The 22,988-nt window shown below is 53.2% G+C and overlaps 3 non-coding genes across 3 annotated transcripts; all 3 read left to right on the plus strand.

The window, feature by feature from the left end:
- The first annotated feature begins 205 nt into the window (after positions 1-205).
- On the plus strand, positions 206-287 carry TRNAS-AGA (transfer RNA serine (anticodon AGA)). The gene has a single exon. It is a non-coding gene; the product is annotated as a tRNA-Ser (tRNA).
- A 7,404-nt stretch (positions 288-7,691) lies between these two features.
- Positions 7,692-7,763, plus strand: TRNAG-UCC (transfer RNA glycine (anticodon UCC)). Its single transcript has one exon. It is a non-coding gene; the product is annotated as a tRNA-Gly (tRNA).
- Positions 7,764-8,633: 870 nt separating this feature from the next.
- On the plus strand, positions 8,634-8,716 carry TRNAL-CAG (transfer RNA leucine (anticodon CAG)). Its single transcript has one exon. It is a non-coding gene; the product is annotated as a tRNA-Leu (tRNA).
- The last annotated feature ends 14,272 nt before the right edge of the window (positions 8,717-22,988 follow it).

Here is a 22,988-nt window from a genome sequence, read left to right on the forward strand (position 1 = left end):
ACAGGATATCCCAGATGACTGGCTGACGACAAGGCACAGGGGTTATGCCTCTCGAGGCCTCTGGAAGCCTGGCAGCAGGTGCCTGTCATGCTCAGTGCAGGTCCCAAATGCAGGGCTTTGAGTGGAGCCTGGCCCTGAAAGTCCCAGGGAGCCAGGTGTCATTGCAGAGGGCATGTGCTCAGCAGGGCGGAGAGGGCTGGAGCAGGTAGTTGTGGCCGAGTGGTGAAGGCGATGGACTAGAAATCCATTGGGGTTTCCCCGCGCAGGTTCGAATCCTGCCAGCTACGGGGGCTCAGTCCCCTTTTGGGCTCCCTGCAGTTGACCACGCTGCAGCCATGGGACTCGGCTCCACGCTGTAGATGGTTCCCAGGGAGACAACAAAACCCCCTTGCCCACCTCACTTGTCCTCTCCTTGCACCAGAAATGCCTGCGTGGACGGCTGTTGGTTCTTGAGCAGAACTTAGGAGCCTGATCTCACCATGCATCCCCAGCAGCACGGCCCCACCAGCTCTCTTCTCTACACCTGAAACTACAGCCGCTCACCTCCAAAGAGAGCCTTCACAACACGGCCCTCGGTGCTAACAACAAAGGGACGACACCTCGTGGATCTCAGATCTTGCCAGCACTCACAAACTGCTCCTCGCTCTAGTTTGCACAAAGGCAGATTGCTGCGGAGTAGCAGGCAGAGCAAAGCACAGGGCTCCCCCAGGAAGCCAGTGGATTTCCTGGGGACAAAGGTGGTTTTCCCTTCCCATCAGGCAGATAAATTCCCCAATATACAGCCGCAAGTGAGGACTTTTGGGGTTCTTCAGGTGAGGAGGTGGGAATGGCTGGTTCTACTTCAGGAAAGGCCAGTGAGATGGACTCTATGACCTGGGACGTCTTCCATCCTAGCCTGTTTGTTGCTCTTCACCCTTGTGCTTGCTGGCTACTGCAGCTTTAGGTTTAGTTGCCTACATTCACACACACGTACACACAAACACACCCACCCACAAAAAGAGGAGAGCACAGTCACACAGAAATGAGCTAGGAAGCGTGTAATTAAAAGACAAAAACTATCACCTCCTTGTTCTTCATGCGTCTGGAAAGGGTTTCCAGGACGAGTTGTTGCTTCCCATTCCCAGGGATCTAGGTGAGGCAGACCAGCCCACAGTGCCCCTTGTGCCCTTCTGGCAGAGAGGAGTGGCACTGACTTTCTTCCAGGCCTCAGGAACCTCTGCCAGTCATCGTGACCTTTCAAAGGCAATTGAGAGCGGCCTCTTCCAGAAGTCCTCCTTGTCCGAGTGCTTCACGAGCTGTCAGCAGGAAGACAACATGGGTATCTGCAAGTGACCTCCCTGCTACCTGAGTACCTGAGTACTTCAGGTACCAGAAGCCAACACACAGCTTGGATGTTGACTGTGAGGTCACTTGTCTGGCTCCACAGGCCATGTGCAGGAACATGGCTTGTGCTAGGTGCTTGCGGTCCTGATAAGCAGCAGCATGCACATTTTGGGCTATGTGCTTGTGAGAGCACTTCGACCTCATTGCCTGCTGGGCCAGCAGCAGGCATGCGGTTGGCATTTTGATTTCAAGGTCGATTCTGCCTCTGCAGCCGATGGGCCAGAGTAGGCTCACGGCAGCGCTAGGTGCTTGTGAGGTCACTTGTGCCTGAATTAGCTGGTAGGACAGAAGGAGTCACGGGGCTTGGATGCTGATTGCAAGGCCACTGGTACCTGAGTAGCAGATGGGCCAGTTAGAGGCAAATTGCAGAAAAGTGGACTGTAGTCTTTGAACAGTCACAGGAGGTTGTCTAAGGATGGAGCCAGACTCTCCAGAGAGGTGCCCTGCGAAAGGGCAAGGTCAACACTAACAAGTTGCAACAAAGGAACTGCCAGTTGTCTTTGTGGGAGAAGAAGTGACAGGGGACACTGGCAGCCCTGGAAGAGCTGCTCAAGAGACAGTGACATCTCCAACATTGGCCGTGCTCAGAAGTCCACAGGCCAAGACCAACAGCCTGCTGAGGTGCCTCGGAAGTGCGGTCTGTTCACAGCAGGAAGTCGGCCCTGAGAACCTCCAGAGGTCCCCTTTAACCTTCATGATTCTGGGATACACTGAGTCTCATGGCCCCTTCTCAGCCACCGAAAGGCAATGCCTTGGAAGGCAGCAGCAGCATGAAATTCCATAGAAGCAGCATTTGTTTCAGGAATGGTGCTACAATGTTGTGCTGGTTTTGGCTGAGAAAGGGTTAATTCTCTTCACTGTAGTGCCTGTAGTAGTCAGGGACCTTTCCAGCTTCCCATGCTCTGCCACATGGGCAAGAGGCCGGCAGGGGCGGGGCCACAGCCAAGACAGCTGACCTGAACTGGCCACTGGGATATGCCATACCATGTGACGCCATGACCAGTATATTAACGGGGGCAGTTGGCGCATGGGGGTTGTTGTGGCGTCGGGTCAGTGGGTGGTGAGCGGCTGCATGCAGTACGGTTTGTTTTGGTGGTTCGTTCCCCCTTCGTTCCCCCCGCCCCGTCCCGGCTTTCGCACCTCTCATTGTCTTCCTTTCCATTGCATTTTTGTTGTTGTTGTTTTATTTTAACTATTAAACTGTTCTTACATCTCCCCTGTCCCACTGGTGGGGGAGTGAGCGAGCAACTGTGTGGGGCTGAGTTGCTGGCTAAACCACAACAAATGTTTAGAAATGCCCTTGAGGAAAGCAGCGCTTTGGAGGAATGAGGCTGTGAGCTCTGGTATCCCTGGCACGCCTGAGACCAGACACTGTGTCCACTGAATTCCACAACAGGGTGACTCATGCTTGCATGGAGTTCAGGGTTTTTCCCAACTCTTCCACATCACGGTGACTCCCAGGTGCTCTGGGAGACTGATCCTGATACCTTTGGCCTGCCTGAAGCACTGGGCTGCCATCTGGTGCTTCTGAACCCACAGGTTAGGCCATGCTGTCATGTGCAAGCCTAAGATGCCAAACGGCAGGTTGCATTCAGAGCAGGCATGGGAAACGCCCGGTCACCGGAGAAGGGTCAATTCTCTTCAGAGTCACAACTCTGACAGCATGTCCCGGAGAAGCAGCACTGCTGAGGTTGCCCCCTCCAGGGGCTTGAGCACAGGGAAAGGGACGGTCCTTTCCCATGCAGATGCTGTGCCGCTGCAGGAGGAGGGACGTCCCTTCTGTGGCTGAGTGTCCTGGTTTCAGCTGGAATAGGGTTAAATTTCTTTGTAGTAGCTAGTATGGGACTATGTTTTGGATTTTTGCTGGAAACAGTGGGGATGATGTGGAGATGTTTTAGTTGCTGCTAAGTAGCACTTGCACTGGTCAAGGACTTTTTCAGCTCCCCATGCTCTGCGGGGTGCACAGGAAGCTGGGAGGGGACACAGCGGGACAGCTGACCTGAACTGACCAACGGGATATTCCATACCATATGACGTCATGCTCAGTATATAAAGCTGGGGAAGAAGAAGGAAGGGGGGACATCGGGAGTGATGGTGGTTGTCTTCCCAAGTAACTGCTACGCGTGATGGAGCCCTGCTTTCCTGGAGACGGCTGAACACCTGCCTGCCCATGGGAAGGAGTGAATGAATTCCTTGTTTTGCTTTGCTTCTGTGCGCAGCTTTTGCTTTACCTATTAAACTGTCTTTATCTCAAACCATGAGTTACCTCACTTTTACTCTTCCGATTCTCTCCCCCGTCCCACCAGGGGGGAGTGAGCGAGCGGCTGCGTGGCGCCTGGTTGCTGACTGGGCCTAAACCACGACACTGAGACAGCATTTCTCCAAGCAATGGCGGGTGTTTCTGGGGCTCTGCCAGTCTCACCCAGCACTCGAGGAGCAAGGGTTCTGGGCCAGTGTGTTGCGCGGGCCAGTGTTGTTACTTCTTGTCTGTTACTTCTTGTCTGTGTTACTTCTTGTCTGTTGTGTTGCTGCATTTGCCCCTTCTCATTAAAGACTTTGAGTAGGGTAGTGGGAGACTCGTGATCGTTTGTTCTCTGTCACTTAGCACCTGCTCTGTAAGGAAGAGCAATTGGCCTCTGCCCTGAGCTTACTGCTGGCTGACGGTGGAGCTCCGTGAACTGACACCAATAAGAAGCAAGCAGGCAAGAGAAATATTGAAAAGCCTCAGACGAATAGAGCATGCCTCTGTGACCTGGTGATCGCAGCCCTGTGATATCTCTCAGGGTCAGCCCCAAGTCCCACCACTGAAAGCATCCAAGAGCCGATTGCATTTCTTCTGCCAGTGCACCCAGTGCGTCTTGCACGTATGCTCAGGAAGCAGTGACTTTTCACTGCCTGCCCTGAGTACTCCCTCTCAGAGGACAGAAGGAGGCTTACGAGCTGGCCTGAGAATGACAACACTTCCTGCGGTGGCAGGAGAAAATGGACATATGTGCTCAGCTGAGTTGTGGAGGGCGCCTTCAAAAGGGGCAGGGACAAGTTGCCTTTCCGAGGCTCAATCTCAGCCGCAGTCCTGGCATTCCGAAGTCAGGTTTTATACCTCCTTTCCTTTTCCTCATGCACCTTGATACCCACAGGTGCTTGGGAGGAAAAAGCACCTAAGCTGCTCAGCAGTAAAGCAAGGCCTTCCACACGCAAGCGTGCAGCCAAGCACAAAGCTAGATCCGGGTGTCCCTGTTTAGTCTCCCAGATGAGGCATTACTCTCCTCAGCGCTGCACCACCAAAACCTCTCAGCAGTCACTGCTGTTCGAAGTGCATGAACTCTGGGGCCTGTGCGCATTTTCCCCTGCCTGAACGCTGTTGCTTCTGCTTTCTCTTTTGGTCTAATCTGCTCCCAGCAGCAAGGGCAAAGTGCCCTTCCTCTGCAGGAGACCTGGACATCTGCATGCCAAGGGCCCTTACAGGGACTCCATGGGCGCCATTGTGTGGCTGATTCCCATTTCCGCACAGCTAGGGGATCTGTCGGCCCTGCCAAAGGGACACCGATGTGACTAAGGACTTGGCTCCTCTGTCTTACAAGGACAGGCTGGGAGACCTAGGTTTGGAGAAGGGAAGGCTGAGGATGCTGGAGAGTGGACAGGTGGATTAAAGAAGAGAGGGCCATCTTCTTGTCAGTGGTGCCCAGTGAGAGGGCAAGAGGCAATTGATGGAGTTGGAGACACAAGAAGTGCCACACGTAGTAGGCCTGTTTTACTGTGAGGGTGGTCAAAGACTCAAAGACCAGTGTCCCACTTGCTCAGATGTCAATGTTAACACAGACCTTTAGACAGGTCCTCTCAATGGTTGTCTGTAAACTTCATATGAAAAACAGCCACTGCAATTCTCTGTTCCATTGGTGTTGTGGGAGTAAACTCCAGCGAATGGGTATGGAGTGGAAAGGAGGGCAGTGCTGGTTTTCAGCTCTGGAGGTAGGCAGTGTGACTTCAGGATGGGGTTAGGGTGGGCATTTCAGCAGGGAACAGAGCATGCGCACTCATGATCTCCCTCCTCCTAACTCCACCTACCTGTAGCGCTGCTGATGACAGAGTGGGAGTCTGTAAATACTGTGCTAACACAAACGTTCCCTACAACCCCAAGGCACAGAACAGGTTTTGGCTGTCAGCACAAAGAAGGATGTTGTCTTGTTACTTTAAGGAAACTTGAGAAGCTTTCTCCCCTTCAGCTAGAGAGTCTAGTTGGGAGAAGCTCCTTGTGTTTCCCTGGCCCACAGGATGTAACTTGCAAGAGAAAGGAGGGTGTCTCAGTTCCTAGTTACCAGGAACACGGTTACACCCAACTCCAGTAAATGTCAGGATGTCTCCACAATGCCAGAGCCTGGACAGCATAGTTCAGGGAGGTCCTCTGCCTGGTTGCTGCCTTTCTGGACCATGGATGGGACAGGGAACCAGGAAACACATGCCCAGAAAAGAAGGACTCAGCCCTGCCACCTTGTTGCTTCTTCCCTCACCAAGAGGCTCTACCAGCTCAGGCTGCCCAGAGCCTCCCTGGGACCCCTTTCAGTGCTGAAGACAGGGTACCACGCAGTCCAGCTGGTCCAGCCCTGCCCTGGGGTGACTGGGAGCCACCTCCACCTCCAGCAATATTGCAAGACAGGCACCACTCAAGGCACTGAGAGGAGGGGATGAGGTTTCTCTGGCTCTCTAGCAGGCTGCGTGGGGGCAGGGGCAGCCCTTGGCCGCAAGGGAGCAGCAAGGTCAGGGCTGCGCCAGGAGGGAGGACAAGACGGGAGTTGTGGGGAGCGCAGCACAGCAGGGCCAGGGCAAGGCCCGCGCAGCAGGTGTGAAAGGCATGGTGCTGGCCACCATACAGCTTGCTTAGAGCAACAAACACCGCCTACGACTAAAAGCTTTACCTCAGGGTCAACGTGACCTGAAGACCCAACCTAAACCGGCTCTCTCGGGCTGAGGATACAGGTGATAGAGATGCTACAGATAAGAACACAGACGGTAAAGCAATAGGAGATTGGTCTTTCGAAAAAAAAACAGGTATATAACCATGGCCTGAACAGCAATGTGCCTGAATCTAGTATGAAACCCCTCCACCTGCATGGGACATTGGTTTAGAACAATGAAGATTAACATCCCACTGACCTTATGTCCACAACAGCTGCGCGGCACAAGCACACAATGATTTGGCGAGGAACAGTATCTGCTTGGCCCACCCTGTAACATGAGTACCTCGACTGGTCAACAGAACTGTATTATTAACATATACAAACCCTGCTTTCCTCTATAGCTGCCTCTGCAGGTGATGGGCCATCCACAGGAATATAGGTTGTGCTAGGTGCCTGTGTTCATCCCAGAGTGGATAGCACTGCATGGTGTATCTTCTTGTACGTTGCCCCTTCCCTCCATTTACCGCATGGGGGCTTCCTCACCTGATGTGCTTCTGGGTACGCTGGTAGGGTTGGCTGGTCCTGGCAGCCAACCGCAGGTCTGCCTGAGAGCAGGTGGGTGAGAGTGGGTGGCCCCTCTGTGAAAACATGTTCCAGACAGGGCAGAAAACACCAGAGAGAGGGAGGAGGAAGGAACAAAAAGAGTGGGAAAGAGCAGAGGGAAAATGCATCCCTCTTGGGCAGGTAGAGGAGTGTGGTGTGAAGGAGCAAAGCTGAGCCTGGGACGGGGGAGAGGAGAAGCACTGTTTTCTGTTTGCCTTTTTGTTTCTCACTAAGTGAATCTGTTTTTCGACGGCAAACATTTAATTTTCCCCAGGTCAAGCCTGCTTTGCCCACAACAGTTTTTGCTAAGCCACGTCCCTGTGTTTATCTTGAGCCAGGAGATTTCTTATCCTGTTTTCAGTGCTCTGCATCCCCTGAGGGTGGGGAAAGGAGTGAGCAGCCGGGTGGGTGTTTGGCTGTGCTTAAACCACCACAGGTACATAGACACAAACGCACGTACGCTTGCACAGTACATGCACAGCTGGCACACATACGAGCGCAGGTGGGGAGCGGCACCGTTACCAGCACGCAGCAGCTTGAGTTTCCCTAGCCAACATCTCACACAGAGAGAGAAGGGCACACACGTCCCAGCAGCCTGAGGATGTGTGTGTGGGCAGGGGGCTGGAAGGAGGAGGCCGGCCAGTCTGTGGAGGGGAAGAGCAGGCCACAGGCCAGTTTGTGAGCTGGGAGAGCGGGAGGCAGGTGAGATTGGGAAGTGGAGGAGCAGGAGGGAGACCAGGCTCGGCTCGGCTCAGCTCAGCTCGGCTCGGCTCGGCTCTGGAGGAGCAGGAGACAGCAGTGAGGACAGGTGCGTTGGTGGTATAGTGGTGAGCATAGCTGCCTTCCAAGCAGTTGACCCGGGTTCGATTCCTGGCCAACGCAGGCAAGCTTTTCTTCAGCCTGTCTCCACAGTGCCCTTGCCTTGCCTGCTCCTAAAGCACCCAAGGGCTTCCCTGACAATTTCAGCTCCCATAGGGTGGTCGAGGCACTCCCCTTGACTCCCCCTGCAGCCCAGATGCCTCATGGCCAGGCCGCTGGGCACCTCCTAGCCCAGCAGACACAGGCCTGGCTTTTAGCGAGGCCAGCCTTGGCAAAAGAACTTGACTTGGGAGGGCTGCTTTGACCACAGAGAGGTTTAGCTCAGTCATTGCTCAGCACTTGGTGCATCTCCCGTCCTTTTGCCCTCACTCTCCAGCCCCTTTCCCACACACTGACTCCTTGAGACCGGCACAGCATTCCCTCAGGGGTTGGTGTGGCAGAGTCCTCCTTGCCCAGCCTTCCCGCCTCCGAGCAGGGAAGAAGGGAGCACGCTTCTTGCCCCACGAACCATCCACGAGGCAGCACTGCGCGCCAAGTGCTCTTGGCTTGCCATATGGTGAGGCTCTGGAGGGAGTGGAGGAAGTCATGGGTAAGGTAGACCCGTGCCTGGAGCCCCCTTGACAGGATGTTGTTGGCATGTGCAGAGCCATAAGTTGCTGACGGTTCCTTTGGTTGCTCCGGTGAAGCGTTGCCTTGGCCTTTGCGAGACATGTCGGAAGTGTGCTGCCACTGTGCTGGGTACTCCTGTTCCGTGTGGTCTGCAGTGTGTGTAGGAGGTGCGGTCGCCTGTCCGCAGCCCTCGCTGGGAGCAGGGCAAGGGTGCTCCCAGGAGCCAGGTCTCCCTGCAGCAGTGCCAGGAGGAGGCTGGCTGAGCTGGGCTGGCTCTGGCAGCTGCAGAGGGAGGAGTTGCAGCAGCAGCTATCAGAGTTGTGGGTCAGGATGGCCGAGCGGTCTAAGGCGCTGCATTCAGGTTGCAGTCTCCCTGGGAGACGTGGGTTTGAATCCCACTCCTGACAGGCTCTTCTCTCTTGGTGGCGCCTCCTTCATAGCTTGCCTCCCTTCCTCTCCTAAGTGGGGGCTTTTTGGCCCAATGGGAGGGCTCTGCTCAGCCTGCTGACTATGTCTTGCTGCATGACCCAGCTCCTGTGGAGGGAGCAAACGGGTGTTGTTCCCTGAGCAGAGCAGAGCTGAGCCGCCAGTAGCAGCTGGGTGGGCCTACCTAGAACAGAAACATGGAGGGAAGTCCCCTAGGCAAGTTCACTTTTCTGCCCTTCCCTTCCCTAACAAACGCACATTCTGCATGCATGCCTCTTGCCTAAAATGGGGACCTTTGGACATTCTTCAGCAGACATTGACATGCTAAATCCTCTCTCCCTGCTTCTGCTTTACCCTTAACAACCCTTCTGGTTGGAAGGCACTTCAGGGAGTCAGAGAGTGCGTCCTCCTGCTTCAGGCAGGCTCACACCAGCTGATCGCTGCTTTGCCCGTCCAGGTCATAAAATACCTTGAGGATGGGCGTTTCACAGCCTCTCTGGACCCCGTGCTTAGGCACCCTCAGGGTGGCCATTTTTGTTCATCTACGTAGTCACAAAACGCCTGCATAATTTCTGACCAGTGCCTTTCCTCCTCCAGACATCACAGCAAACTCCTTGCAGGCACCGGGAGGCTCCTATTAGGTCATAGAATCATAGAATCATAGAATTGGAATTCTAGATTGGAATATAGAATTAAGATTGGAAAAGACCCTTAAGATCATCGAGACCAACCGCCAACCCATCACTGCCAAGTCCACCACTAAACCATATCCTCAAGCACCACATCTACCCTTCTTTTAAATACCTCCAGGAATGGAGGTTCCACCACCTCCCTGGACAGCCTGTTCCAATGCCTGACTACCCTTTCCATGAAGAAGCCCTCAGCCAGAAAGACCTTGGGAGGGAAGGACCAAGGACTGGCGTGGCCTCCTGTGTTGGTCAGCGCAGCAGAGCTGCAGCTCCCAGGTGCTGGGAGGTCTCTGGCTGCCCATTGAAGCCTGCAAAGGGGCACAAAGTGTCCCCCCTGCAGCGTCACCCAGGGAGGAGCAGCATCAGAGGCAACCGTGGAAGGAACATTTGCCATGACCTTGGGGAAGCAAATGGGCTGGAGACCTTGGCAGCTCCAGCGAGCAGTGCTGCCAGGACGGAAGCCAAGGAGAAAACGCCCTGAGCAAGGACGCTGCCTGCACTGGCCCACGCAACACACTGGCCCAGAACCCTTGCTCCTCGCGTGCTGGGTGAGACTGGCAGAGCCCCAAGAACACCCGCCATTGCTTGGAGAAATGCTGTCTCAGCCACAGAAGGGACATCCCTCCTCCTGCAGCAGCACAGCATCTGCATGGGAAAGGACTGTCCCTCCGCATGTGTGTCCTCTCGTCTGAGTGCTGGGAGCAAGGGCCCTGCTCTCAACACAGAGACTCAAACCTTGGCAGAAGGAGGACAGCACCGGTGCAGCTTTTCCCTGCTGCGTGCTTGGACCCTTCTTGGGCAGGGAGTGTGGTGGTGCCAGGGTACGAGGGAAAGCTCCCTCAGGCTCACAGGGAAACACACCTGAGTCTGGGGCAGCCTTGGGAGAGAAAGCCTTGTTCTCACTGAGGGAGAGGCCATTTTAGGGCAGAAGGGGAAAACGTGTCCTGGAAGAAAGGACCAGGGTTTCAATTCAGCCAGGACTCTTCTAGCACACATGGAAGGCAGTCCAGCTTGTGTAACACACAGCAAGCTGCTTTGGGTCCTCCTGCCAGCTCTTCCCTCTGTTGAACCTCATCCCCTGCCCTCTCTCTTGGTCGCCTCGTTCGGCAGGGTCAGGAGCTTGGCTAGGCCTGCCACCGATGGGGAAGGATATCTGGTTAATGGCTGCTTAGTATGAGCTACAAGGTGAGAAAAGGAAGAGGCAATGACCCTTCTTGGGCAGATTGGCAGTTGTCAAACATGGGTGTGTAGGGAGGCAGCGGCAAAGGCCACAAGTGCAAGCATCGAACCACCGATCGCTGGGCCATGAATTCCTCTGTGAGGTGCAATGTTGAAAAGGTTCTTCTGGAAACTTCACAACCAGGTCAAATCAGGAGAAAGCAAGATGCTCACAGATTAGCAACGTGGGACTTGTTAGAGATGGCATGCCAGGCTTGCAGAAAGAGCTCTGCAGCTCCCTTGAAAGGCCCTGTGGGTAAAGAGTGCCTAGTGGCCCTGGAGGACGGCTTTACTTGGTGATGATGAGGGAGATGGAGAGGCTGCCGGGCTCAGCCAGCAGCATATGCCTTCACTGGGGTGGCCACAGGGAAAGACAGCATCCGTCCAGATGTAATGGTGAGCACTTTGGACTCTGAATGCAGTGATCTGAGTTCAAATCACAGTGGGACCTCAACCTTTTGACTCCCTCGGGGCTTTTGTCAGCACGCTTACACTTTGTGCCCTTGCCTTGCAAGTTGGGTCACTTGTGGAACGCACTCCGATCTTCCTTGCTTTCCTGTGCTCCCAGCCCTGGGACTGACATCAGTGCACCTTCTCATGCCCCGTGCCCCTCCGCACCTCTGCAGCTTTCCTGAGCGCTGGCCCCCCGTCCCCTCTCTGCTCCCTTGTGCTTGATGGCTGCTCCTGGCTGAGGGGCTCCAGCAGTGGCTCAGCAAATCACACAACACCTGAGGTGGAGGTGATGCGGTCCAAGCACGGCTCAAAGCAGGGTCAAGTAGCGGAGGCTATTCAGGGCCTTGCCAGGTTGGATGTTGGACTGTCATGGGAGAGAGACATTCTCGCGCTTCCTTGCACAGGTGTTGGACACCTGAATGTGGAGAGGAGTACAACCAACCACGAGTCTCCCAGCTATGCTGCACAAAGTCTTTAATGAGAAGGGGAAAATGCAGTGGCACACAACAGAGACCAAGGAACAAGTCTGCAGGGTTCAGGGAGGCACAGAAAATGACCTGTTTCCACAGGAAAAGCTCCACACAAAGTGCTTCCCTTTCCCCATTCAGCTCTATCTGCTGGCAACCCCAGCACACCAAGAGCAGTCCCGAAGTCCGACACCCTCACCCCATCGGCAGGAGGTTCAGCAAAGCAGAAGAGAGCGAGCCCTTTCTCGAGAAGCTCAGAGCAAAGCAGAGCCAGAGGAGGCACGGAGGAGCCTGCTGTGCAGCGAGGAGCAATGGGCACAGGTCCCTCCTGCCAGCTGGGATGAGGACACCCGGCTCTTCTGGAAACAATGGCCACGCTCCTGCTGCTGCAGGGTCCCTGTCTTCCTTCCTGCTCCAAAGGGGATGATTTGCCAGCTTCAGCAGTTCAGAGAGCAGCGGGGAGGGTGCAGACACAGTCCTGACCCCCCCAGACCAAGGGAGCCCCCAGAAGAGATGGGAACCCCTGCGGCGCTGAGGGAGCTGCCAACAGCAGCTGACAGAGAGGATCCCACGGCTGTGCTCTGAGGGAAAGAGGTGAGGATGGGGCCCGGCAGGGTCACCACCACCGGGGAGGCCTGGATGGCCACCGTTGAGTCAGCGCAGCGGACGACACAGGGCTCATTGCAGCTGCTTGCAAGTGGGGTTGGGCCAGAGGCGCCGCAGGGTGGTGGGAGACAGGGTCTGAAGCAAGACATCTCTCGGCGAGGTGGACCAAGCTGAAACACAGAGCACAAACACAGACCCCAAAGTCAGCCTGTCTATCCTTCACTCAGATCTCTCTGTGGATGCGCTTTGCTCCCCTCCGTCTCCATTACTAGCTCCATGTCCAGAAAGGGCCTGCAGCTGATCTTGCTAACACACATGCAGGACAGGCATGACATGTGACCTGAGGGCTAGACTTGGAGGACCGAGAGCAAAGCTGTGCCTAACTGGCTGCTGATTCCACCAGGACGTACTGCTGCCGTTACCGCTGCAATAGCACGGGTGAAGGTTGATGCAATGATCCCAGCACATATATGCTAGAGTGAACAGGTGCCTCAGAAATCACCTCTTAAAGACATGCACTGCACCTGCAGCTCCCACAGCCCTCATCCTGCCCTCCGAGTTGCACAGCACAGGAAGGCTGACCCACTTTTGGAATAGGATCCAGCATAGTGGGTATAAAGCACCTGGGGAAAGGCTGATCATACCCCATCTCCAGAACAAACGTTGCGGCATAGAAGGCGGCACTGGATGCACTTGGCCGTTTGGTTAGAGACCCTCTGCTAAAGGTGGGAACTGTGGTGGGCAGACCTCCCTGAAACTGAGCTCCATTTTTCCCCTTTGGCTTGAAAGAAGCCCCCTCTTCCCAGCTCTCCCCAGCCACCGCCATCAAAAGGGAGAGAGGTGGCAGCCCTTCAACGGTTCTACTGCAGGGCCAAGCTGAGGCAGGCCCACGCATCAGCCTGAGTAGCCACCGTGAGAGCAGTTCAGCCCACAGGGAGAGAGATGGAGTGGACTCAGGCTTACCTCGTTCCTGGAGGAAAGGGAGGCAAGAGAGGAGGATGCAGAGGCTGGAGCAGCACAGGCTTTTATGCTGTGTCCCAGAGCCCCAAGGGGCCACAAACATTCCTTGCTCATGAAGCATCTGAACACCTAGTAGTTGCCGCTTGCTGAGGCCTCGCTGGTGATTAAGCCCTTGCCTCTTTCACCTGAAATGTTTTGCTCCCACTTCATACCATCTAACATCAATATAATTAATTTGTGTCCCAGCCGGATAAGACCAATTGCCTTGGAGGTCTCGGGCTAGCTGTGCAGAGACTTCAAGTGGCTTTCCACCACATGGGTCACGCTCGTTACATGGCCTTCTTCATGGTGAGCTTGCTGACCAGTCACGGTGAACTTCAGCTGTTAGGGGCACCTCAATTCACCTCTCAAGTCCTCTCAGTGCACAGACTCAGGCTAACCGTGGGAGACACCTCCCTCCCAGCGGGGGTCATCATAGCTTCACAGAAGATGGTGGGAGAAGAGACTTATGTCTCCAGGGATGTGTCAAAGCTCAACAACAAGGAAAGACCATTGTGTGCTGGAGGGAAGACCCTTGTGGGCAGGACGAGGGCCACGAGGACCTTGCTTACAGTCATCAGGCTCTACCACATCCTGGTTTTGTCTTCTCTTTTGAGCCCCGGGAATGAAGACAGATACATAACAATGCAGAGTAGACCAGAGGGTCAGGCAGGTCTCTCTCAAGCAATCTCTCCCTGAGATCGCCATAGCTATGCTGCTTGAAGACTTGACAAGGCTTTCACTCTTCTTCCAACCATGGGTGTGGGCTCATCTTGGGACGTGGAGAACCTGTTGGACAAAAGAAAAGCAAGGCATAGGAGGGTGATCAAACAGATGGCTGCACCCTTCTCTGAAAGAGAAACACAACAAAATTGACGTGTTTTGCCCAGCAAAGACACCCCAGAGGCCAAAGGCCTGGAGGGCGTGCTTCTGTGGAGAGGCTCAGGGCAGGGATCTAAAAGCTGACGGCCCTTTTTCCTGGGTCAGGGATGGAGTGGCCCATTCCATACATTTCAAATTGCAAAGGGACATGGGGTCAGCCTCCCGGAACACTTGGGAGTCATCATGATGTGGAAGAGTTGGGAAAAACCCTGAATTCCATGCAAACATGAGTCACCACTTCAGTGGACACGGTACTTGGGCCTCAGGCGTGCCAGGGGTACCAGAGCTCACAGCCTCATTCCTCCAAAAATTCTGGTACCGTCCAGGCTGTTTCCACACATTTTAGCACCACTCCTGAATCACCTGGTGCTTCTATGCAATCTCATGCCACTGCTTCCTTCCAAGGCATTTGCCTTTTGGTGGTTGCTCAAGGGCTGCTGTGACCTACTGCACCCCAGAGGAATGATGGTTGGAACGCACCTCTGGGCAGACCTCCTGCTCTGGGCAGACCAAACTCCCCAGTCAGAGCTTCTCAGGAAGCTCTGGGCCTTGTCCCGTTGACTTCCAAACACTGCCACTGTTGGAGACGTCACTGTCCCTTGTGCAGCTCTGCACCCCCTGTTGCCTGTGCGGGTGCCAGCACTCACTGGTGAGGAGATCCCAGGGTTACGGGGTAAGGTCTAGAGATGGAATGAATAGCAGTTTTAATGTGGTCTTTACAACGTCACCTCAAGGATGCCCACTTCTCTACCTCATTCTCAGCAGCTTGTAAAAACCACCTAGTTCTAGGTTTGATCTGCATGAGCCAAGAGGTCAGAGTGTGCTCCATGACTACCATGAAGAGCACAAGGGCTGGATGTGTGCAAGGAATGCCACCTGCTCTGCATTGCCCATTCATGCCAGTACCTGGAAGCTCCTTCTGGTCAGAAGGCCTTGAAGGAGGACAGAAAGTCTGTCCCAGTACGGATGTCACTGAACATCCTGCGGGGAGCCCTCCCTCCTAATGCTGATAGTCACTTCCCATCCACCTCCAGACCTTACCCCATAACCCTGGGGTCTTCTCACCAGTGCTGGCACCCTCACTGTCCTGTCCTGGTGGCCCACTTGTGGGCCTGGGAGGCTCAGCTGTGAGACCCCTTGGCTGGTGGGGTGGGGACCAGGCCTCCTGCTCCTGCTCAGGTGAAAGCTCTGGAACAACTGTATTTGCAGTTCACAGCCTACAACCAGCCTGCTAAGGTCACATTAGTAAACTGGTACTCGTAATTTGAGTTCACTGATTAACATTTATTAAAAGATTATTTTCTTCCCTACAAGCCCATTGGAAGCATTCTGGATGGGGACTGAACTGAAGCTCAGTCCTTTCTGCCTCTGCTTTGGAGCCCAGCTCCTCGAGTCCTTCTTCCTGTGCTGTGCTGGTTTTGGCTGGGATAGAGTTAATTTTCTTCACTGTAGCTGGTAAAGTGCGGACGGCACACTGATGCTTTAGTTGTTGTTAAGTAGCGGCTCAGTGTCGCTAAGTAGCGCCCGTAGTAGTCAGGGACCTTTCCAGCTTCCCATGCTCTGCCACGTGGGCAAGAGGCTGGGAGGGGAGAGGCCACAGCCAAGACAGCTGACCCAAACTGGCCACTGGGATATTCCATACCATGTGACGCCATGACCAGTATATTAACCGGGGGAGATGGCGCGTGGCGGGGCGGTTGCGGCTCGGGGACTGTCGGCGTCGGGTCGGCGGGTGGTGAGCGGCCGCGTCATGTGTTGTTTGTTTTGGTGGTTCGTACCCCCTTCCCCCCACCCCAGGTTTTGCCTCTCTCGTTATCTTCCTTCTCATTGCATTATTGTTGTTGCTGTTGTTATTGTTTTATTTTAATTATTAAACTGTCCTTATCTCAACCCACGAGCTTTCTCACTTTTACTCTTCTGATTCTCTCCCCCACCCCACCGGTGGGGGACTGAGCGAGCGGCTGTGTGGGACCGAGTTGCCGGCTGGGGCTAAACCGCAGCATATGCCTTCCTGCTCTGGGAATTAAGCTCCAAAGATTGCAGAGGCTTTGTTTTCCTTATGACTACTTTCATCAGCCTTTTAGAGTCCTGCTTCCCTGGTCTGAACTATTAGGAGTAAATCTAACCCATCGTATTAATGGCAATCATTTGATTGTGACTGAGAGCACGTTTTGGTTTCACTGGCACTCCATCCACCACTGTTTGGTGGATACATGGTTGAGGGGGTCATCTTGAAAGGTCCTTTTGAACTCAGGCTCATCGATGAGGGCTGAGGGGAAGGGTTGTTGCCCTTCCCTTGGCACTGCAGAGGCCAGATTGGGGTTGGTGTGCCCCATTTTGTGTCCCCAGGGACAAGAGAGCTGGTGATGATCTCTCATGGAGAGAGATCCTGGCAGAGGACCAGGCAGAACGTAGGGACCGGAGCACATGACGTATGGGGTGAGGCTGAGGGCATTAGGTTTGTGGAGCCTGGTGGAGATGAGCATGGTGGGGAGGACGGGATGGAACTGCTGTGTGCATGAGCTACAGGAGGTTATGGAAAGTATGGAGCCAGACTCTCCTGAGAAGTGCACTGCCAAGGGGCAAGAGGCAACCCTCGCAAGTTGCAACAAGGCTAATGCCAGCTGTCTTTTTGGGCAAAGAAGTGACGGGGGGCATGGCGCAGAGCAGGAAGGGGTGCCTGAGAGACAGTGACCTCTCTGACAGTGGCAGTGTTTCGATGTCAACAGGACCAGGCCTGGAGGTACCTGCTGAGGCACCTGGGAAGTTTGGTCTGCTTGGAGCGGTGGATCAGAGCAGAGGACCATCAGAGGTCCCTTCAAAACTTTGTTTTCCTGGGGTGCAATGGCTGCCTTTGAGCAGCCACCAAAAGGCAATGTCTTGGAAGGCAGCGGCAGCACAAGATTGCACAGAAGCAGCAGTTGTTTCAGGAATGGTGCTACCATGTGTGGGAATGACTTTGAGGAGAGCAGAACATTGGGGGACTGAACTCCCGTGGATACGCCTGAGGCCCAAGTACCGTGTCTACGTAAGCCCACAGCAGGGTGACTCATGTTTCCCGGAGTTCAGGGTTTTTCCCATCTCTTCCACATCATGATGACTTCTAAGAGTTCTGGGAGGCTGATGCAACGTCCCTTTGACATTTGAAATGCATGGAATGGGCCACCCAATACCTGACCCAGGAAAAAGGGCCGTGAGCTTTTAGCTCCCTGCTCTGAGCCTCTCCTCAGAAGCAGTCCATCCATGCCTTTGGCCTCTGGGATGACCTTGCTGAGCAAAACAGGTCAATTTGGGTGTGTTTCTCTTTCACGGAAGGACGCGGGCATGCCTTTGATCATAAAACCGGGCCATGGTAGAGCCTGATGAGCATAAGCAAGGTCCTCATGGCCGTCGCTCCTGCCTGCAGGGGTCTTCCCTCCAGCCCACAATGGTCTTCCCTTGCCATTGAGCTTTGCCACATCCCTGGAGAGATGAGTCTCTTCTCCCATGTGGGACTGTGTAGTCTTGATGTTCTGCCTGAACTTACCCACTGTCTTCTGTGTGTCTACAATGACCCGTGAGGAAAAAATGTCTCTCAGGCTTAGCCTGAATGCCTCTGCTGAAAGCACCTGCGAGCTGACCTGAGGTGTCCTTTATGGCTCAATTTCACCGTGACCGGTGGCCATGCTCACCATGAAGAGGGCAATGTGACAAAGGCAATCCACGTGACACAAACCCACTTAAAATCTCCTTGCGCACTAGCCTGAGACCTCCAAGTATATTGGCCTTATGAAGCTGGGACACAGACAAATCATTCTGATGTTAGGAAGCATCAAGCTCTCAAACCCTCCTCCTGAGAGGGGACTTCAAGCTCCCAGACTTCTGCTGGGAAAGTGGCACGGCAAACTGCAAGCAGTCCAGGAAACTACTGGAGAGTGTTGAGGACAACTTCCTAGTACAGGTGAGGGAGAGCCTGGCCAGAGGAGAGGCCCTGCTGGACCTGTTGTTTACTAGTGCGGAAGAACTTATTGGAGAGGTCAAGACTGGAGGTAGCCTGGGCTGCAGCGATCATGCCCTGGTGGAATTCTCAGTCTTGAGGGGTACAGGGTGTGTAAAAAGTAGAGTCAGGACCCTAAAGCTCAGAAAGTCAAGCTTTTGGCAGTTTGGGGCGCTAGTGCTTGGGACCCCTTGGGAAACTGCCCTCAGAGATAAAGGAGGAAACGAGAGCTGGGAGATATTGAAAGCCATTTTTCTCAGGGCACTAGAGCTCTCAATCCCAATGTGCAAAAAGGTAGGCATGGGAGGCAGGAGGCCAGCTTGGCTAAGTCAAGACCTCTTAGCCAAACTGAAACACAAAACCAAAAGGCACAGGCAGTGGAGGCAGCGATGCACATCCCGGGGAGATTACAGGGATATGGCCCGGGAATGCAAGGAGGGGATCAGGAAAGCCAAGGCACAGCTGGAACTGACCTTGGCTAGGGATGTGCAAAATAACAAGAATGGATTCTTCAGGTGCATAGGAAGAGGAAAGAAACTGTACCCCCCAATGAACAAAACGGGAGACCTGGCTACAACCAACATGTAGAAGATGGAGGTACCCAACAACATCATTTTTGCCTCCGTCTTCACCAGCAAGTGCTCTAGGCACGCCGCCCAATCCACAGAACCCAAAGGCAGGGATTGAGAGAATGAAGTACCACCCACCGTAGGAGAAGATGAGGTTCGAGACCATCTAAGGAACCTGAAGGCGCACGAGTCCATGGGACCTGATGAGATGCATCCGAGGGTCTTGAAGGAACTGGCAGATGAAGTTGCTAAGCCACTAGCCGTCAAATCTGACAAGCTGTGTGTCATGGTTTTAGCTGGGATAGAGTTAATTTTCTTCACTGCAGCTGGCATAGTGCTGTGCTTTGGATGTCGTATGAAAACAATGTTGAGATAACACACGGAATTTTCCGTTGTTGCCGGGTAGTGCTTGTACTAGTCAAGGACTTTTCTAGCCTCTCATGCTCTGCCCGGTGCACAAGAAGCCGGGAGGGGAGGGGGCACAGCTAAGAGAGCAGATTCAAACTGACCAAAGGGATAGTCCATATCATGTAACGTCATGCCCAGTATGTTAACTGGGTGGAGGTGGCTGGGGGAGGAGGGAAGCAATCACTGCTCGGGGATGGGTAGCGTCGGGCAGTGGGTGGTGTGTGGTTGTATCGTTTCTGTTTCTGGTTTTTTTTTTCCCCTTTTTTCCCCTTCCTTTTTCCATTTTATTATATTATCATTATTGTCATTATTATCATAATAATTCTTTTTATAATTATTATTTTTTTTGTAATCATTAAACTGTGCTTATCTCAACCCACAAGTTCCTTTTCTCTTCCAATTCTCTTCCCTATCCTACAGGGGTGGGGGAGTGACCAAGCGGATGCGTGGTGTCTAGTTGCCGACTGAGGCTGAACAATGACAGTCCAGTTTGGCGCCCAAGGTGGGGCACGAAGGGTTTGAGATAATAGAAGCTGCTGGTTACAGCATTGATCCATCTGTTCTCAGTATTAGTTTGTCCAGTCTATACCATGCTGATTGTAAAGTACATGTTAAAAATTGCTGTTGGTTTTTGTAGTTTGCTGTGCTCTGCAGTGATTAGAGATGTTTTGCCTAGGAGATTTGTTATTAAAGCACTGGCCTTGACCGTTATCGGTCATTTAGGTCTTGCATGGAAGCCGTTACTGTACTTCAGCTACCACCCCATGGAGACCATTAGCAATTCTACCTCCTCGTCTGAGAGGTGTTTTATGGAGGAAACACAGAATGGTACCTTGGCTACCATCTTATAAAGTGTCCTCTCCTTCATTGCAACAACTTTTCAGTGTCTTGAACATCCTTGGGTAGTTAAGATACATCTGTTGGTATTGCTTTGGCAGACGGTGTCAGTTCTGTCTAAGGTTAATAAGCAATTTAATAATATCATCCAGAGGTCTGCCCCAAGGCTCGATAGCTATACGTGGCAGGGTATGTGGGACAGTACGGGCAAACGCCTAAGATGGTGGGCACCCCCAGTGTTGTGGGACTTTAACCCCGAACAAGCGCAGAATCCTGAAAAATTAGTAGAATATTTGGAGGAAGTATGCTGTCACCCAGGCAATTCCAGAGAGACACAAATCACTGCAATGTGCTGGGGCCTGGCCCATGCCCATCGAGCCCTATTTAACACTACTCAGTACCCACAAGGGGAAGAGAAGGCCTCTGGATCTAAAAAGGCAAAGACAAGGAAAGTGACAAGCACTGTGGCCACTCAAACCCACACGACAGGCACTGCAGTTACTCCAACCACAGTGACAAGCGTTGCAGCTAAATTAGAGGTCCAACCCGTGCCAGTATCAGTCGCCCCTATACTCAAGAAGAAACCTTGGAAGAGAAAGTCAACTCATTTAGAAAGAGATTATGAAGAACCAGGGCCATCACAAGAAGAGGAGGAGGAAGAGGAAGAATGTGTACAAGAAACGGAAACTACCCGATCCCTATCCTTGAGTGAGTTGCAGGATATGCAAAAAAGATTTTGGCTGTCGTTCAGCAGAGCACATTATCACCTGGCTGCTCCGATGCTGGGATAATGGGGCCAGTAGCCTGGAATTAGAGGGGAAGGAAGCCAAACAACTGGGATCCCTCTCTAGAGAAGGGGACATTGATAAAGCAATTGGAAAAGGAACACAATCCCTTGGCCTCTGGAGGCGACTCCTGTCAGGTGTGAGAGAAAGGTACCCCTTCAAAGAAGATATTGTATTTTGCCTAGGAAAATGGATGTCCATGGAGAAAGGTATCCAGTACCTGAGGGAACTAGCCATGCTTGAGGTGATTTATGGTGACCTGGACGATCAACAGTCACCCAAAGATCCAGATGAAGCTGAGTGCACACAACCCATGTGGCAGAAGTCTGTACAGAGTGCAGCATCGACACATGGGAACTCATTGGCAGTAATGTCCTGCAAAGATGACGAGACACCAACGGTGGCGGACACGATTGATAAACTCCAGGAGTATGAAGCAAATCTCTCTTCCTCGCTCGTCTCTGCTGTTGAGAAACTGTCCCGGGAGTTCCAGCAATTCAAAGAAGATACATCCTACTCCCCACCTGTAGGGGCCGGTATCTCAGCCATTAGTGTTAAGCGTCCCTTTGCTCAAGAGAAAGGATACAGAGGACAGGGCACCCTATGGTTTTACCTGCATGAACACGGAGAGGACATGAATAAGTGGGATGGAAAACCTACCTTGACCCTAGAGGCACAGGTGCATGAGTTGCAAGGAAGAACAATCACTCAGGGGGGTCTGTCCAGGAAAGCTGCTGCTCCAGTTTCCAGTAAGCAGTCACCAGACAGAGGAGTAGAAACGCTGATTTTATTTCTGATCCTAATAGAGACCCTGTGATTCGTATTTACAAGAAGTGATTGATGAATACTATGATCGGGAATAGAGGGGCCCTGCCTCCAGCCATGTGGAAGAAAGGGTTAACTGGGTTTACTGGACTGTGTGTATCCAATGGCCTGGCACATCCCACCCACAGGAGTATAAAGCTTTAGTGGACACCGGTGCACAGTGCACCTTAATGCCATCAAACTATTTAGGAGCAGAACCCATCAGCACTGCTGGAGTGACAGGGGGATCCCAAGAGCTAACTGTATTGGAGGCCGAAGTGAGCCTAACCAGGAATGAGTGGCAAAAGCACCCCATTGTGACTGGCCCAGAGGCTCCCTGCATCCTTGGCTTAGACTCCGTCAGGAGAGGGTATTTCAAGGACCCAAAAGGGTACAAGTGGGCTTTTGTTGTAGCTGCCTTGGAGACGGAGGAAAGTAAACAGCTGTCTACCTTGCCTGGCCTCTGGAAGGACCCTTCTGTTGTGGGGTTGCTGAGGGTCAGAGAACAACCGGTGCCGATCGCTGACACAACAGTGCATCGACGGCAATATCGCACCAACCGAGACTCCCTGATTCCCATCCATGAGCTCATTCACCAACTGGAGAGCCAAGGAGTGATCAGCAAGACCCACTCACCCTTTGACAGTCCCATATGGCCAGTGTGGAAATCTAACGGAGAGTGGAGGCTAACAGTAGACTATCGTGGCCTGAACGAAGTCACTCCATCGTTGACTGCGGCCATGCCGGAAATGCTAGAACTTCAATACGAACTGGAGTCCAAGGCAGCCAAGTGGTATGCCACAACTGATATCGCTAATGCATTCTTCTCAATCCCTCTGGCAGCAGAGTGCAGGCCACAGTATGCTTGCACTTGGAGGGGCGTCCAGGACACCTGGAATCGACTGCCCCAGGGGTGCAAACACAGTCCTACCATTTGCCATGGACTGATCTATAATACTGTGGAACAAGGTGGAGCTCCCGAACACCTACAACACATTGCTGACAGCATCGTGTGGGGCAACACAGCAGAAGAAGTTTTTGAGAAAGGGAAGAAAACAGACCAAATCCTTATGAAGGCCGGTTTTGCCATAAAACAAAGTAAAGTTAAAGGACCTGCAGAAGAGATCCAGCTCTTAGGAATCAAACGGCAGGAAGGACATCGTCAGATTCCAATGGATGTGATCAACAAAATAGCAGCCATGTCTCCACCAGCTAGCAAAACAGAAACACAAGCTTTTCTGGGCGTTGTGGGTTTTTGGAGAATGCATATTCCACATTCCAGTCTGATCATAAGCCATCTCTATCAAGTGACCCGGAAGAATGATTTCAAATGGGGCCCTGAGCAACAACAAGCCTTTGAACAGATTAAACGAGAAATAGTCCATGCAGTAGCTCTTGGGCCAGTCCGGGTACGACAAGATGTAAAGAATGTGCTCTACACTGCAGCCGGGGAGAATGGCCCTACCTGGAGACCCTGGCAGAAAGCGCCAGGGGAGACCTGAGGTCAACCCCTAGGATTTTAGAGTTGGCGATACAGAGGGTCCGAAGCCCGCTATACTC

Source organism: Phalacrocorax aristotelis, chromosome 7 (genome assembly GCF_949628215.1).
Source record: "Phalacrocorax aristotelis chromosome 7, bGulAri2.1, whole genome shotgun sequence".
NCBI classification, from domain to species: Eukaryota; Metazoa; Chordata; class Aves; order Suliformes; family Phalacrocoracidae; genus Phalacrocorax; species Phalacrocorax aristotelis.